The sequence below is a fragment of the Austrofundulus limnaeus genome, unplaced genomic scaffold, assembly GCF_001266775.1.
Source record: "Austrofundulus limnaeus strain Quisiro unplaced genomic scaffold, Austrofundulus_limnaeus-1.0 Scaffold1014, whole genome shotgun sequence".
Classification (NCBI taxonomy): domain Eukaryota; kingdom Metazoa; phylum Chordata; class Actinopteri; order Cyprinodontiformes; family Rivulidae; genus Austrofundulus; species Austrofundulus limnaeus.
In genome coordinates, this window is record NW_013953416.1 from 76,616 (window position 1) to 78,303 (window position 1,688).

Genomic DNA, 1,688 nt, shown 5'->3' on the forward strand with positions numbered 1-1,688 from the left:
ATATATATATATCCATGTTGCCTTCATATCACTTTTACTTTAATTTAATAAATCACTGTAGTATTCTTTCTTATACTTTCTTAAAATCCATACTAGCTTGTTCTTCTTTCTGCTCACAGTTTGTTTCTGATGTTTTTATGTTTCTGACCAATAAACAAAGGTTTATCTTTCAGGACAGAACCAGATGTCCTCCTCAGACCCTCTCCAGATCCTAGGTGATCCCAGACCAGAGAATTTCTGTGGGAACCACCGACGTGATGGATAAAATAGACTGAAACGAACTCATATTAATTTAATAAAACCATAATTTATTTTAAAATGTAATTTGTTATGATAAACAGATTAACCAGATCAAACAAAAAGTATTTTTTAGTTAAATTCGTTAAGTTAGTAGCGGGTTGCCAGGTTAGCTCAGACCTGGCAACCCTTTCTGCCTGGCTGCCACCGGAAGTGCCCCCCTCCTCCGCCYCCCTCCTTCCTCCACGGATGCTGCAGTGAAGTTGGCCGCGCGTGCGCACTCTCGGTCCTCTTTTTGCTCGGAAGGTAAGTGTGGCATGGCGCGTGTTTCTTCCTTTAGGGAATAAATGAAGAACTTCAGCGGGGTTTTCCGCCCAGCTCGCAGCGGATTCCGGKGCAGCGATGAGGCCTCTCACCGGCCGGCGGGTTCCGTCGAAGTAGTTGCGGAGCGGTTCTGTCGGCGCGGAGTTGTTGGGTGGCGGGGCAGGGTGTGGGTGACCAGGCTGAATCAAAGGGACATGCGGCCTTCTGGAGCAGCGCGCTCGGCGCTCAGCCGCTCCGCCTGTCGGTGGCAGCGCGCTCGGTGTCATCTGAACCGCATCCGCGCTGTCACCGGCCGGAAAAGTTGTGCTTTTGAGCGGAAAACGGACTCCTCCTCGCCAGCTGTTGTCAAACAGGGCGTCTGTTTGAGTTTCTGTTCGGCTGCTGGGGAATGCTAACGGCTAGCCGCTGTTAGCATTCGCACAGCTCACACATTTGGATAACGGTAGCCGCAACTTGTGCGGTAGCTGCGGCGCATGCTGCACATTTTTACCCCGCTGACTACCCACAGGACTCTTAAAGTAAAAAAAAAACGGAGCTTTGCCTAAATTAGTCGTTATAACGTGAGTAAATGTCAACGCAAGTCGCAGTAATTCGTACAGTTATGTTTTAATATGTTGTAAACTAAAGGCCAAGCTAGCTAACTTCTGCAACCCGTATCTTAGCCCCGATAACCCCCCTAAAACTGCAAACYGGTGGTTTGATGTAAATAAATCAATCCTCGCTGCGTTTCGGAACGGATTTGTGTGCAAAGCTAAAATTAGCCCAGTGGAAGCAGCGGCAGATGAGACAGCATTATAGCCTCGTGTTTAGCCGGTTAGCTCTGGATGCTAACACGTTTCAGCGCTTTAGCGCGGCTGTTTGCTCACATTTAAATGACTTCACGGCAGTAAACACTAAAAATTAACATATTTAAAATGAGTTCTTATCAGTCAAAATGAACAGGACTGGAAACTCATTTAAAATGTTTTGCTAACTTACATTATTAGTAGTTTATTTCAAAGCCATTAAAACTAAAAACAATGAATAAATTTAATCTAAAAGTGGTTTAAAATGAATATAGTAAGCCAGTGGCTGATTAAACCGTTTTGAATTACAGTAAATGATTGTAGTGTCACTGAACAGTGCAT

General features: G+C 45.1%; 1 protein-coding gene across 1 annotated transcript in view; it reads left to right on the plus strand.

The window, feature by feature from the left end:
• Nucleotides 1-519: 519 nt before the first annotated feature.
• Nucleotides 520-1,688, plus strand: part of LOC106533764 (eukaryotic translation initiation factor 5A-1) — a 6,723-nt gene continuing 5,554 nt past the window's right edge. Inside the window, exon 1 of the mRNA XM_014030196.1 lies at nt 520-543. The gene's annotated coding sequence lies outside the window, so the exon portion shown is untranslated. The remainder of the gene's footprint in view (nt 544-1,688) is intronic.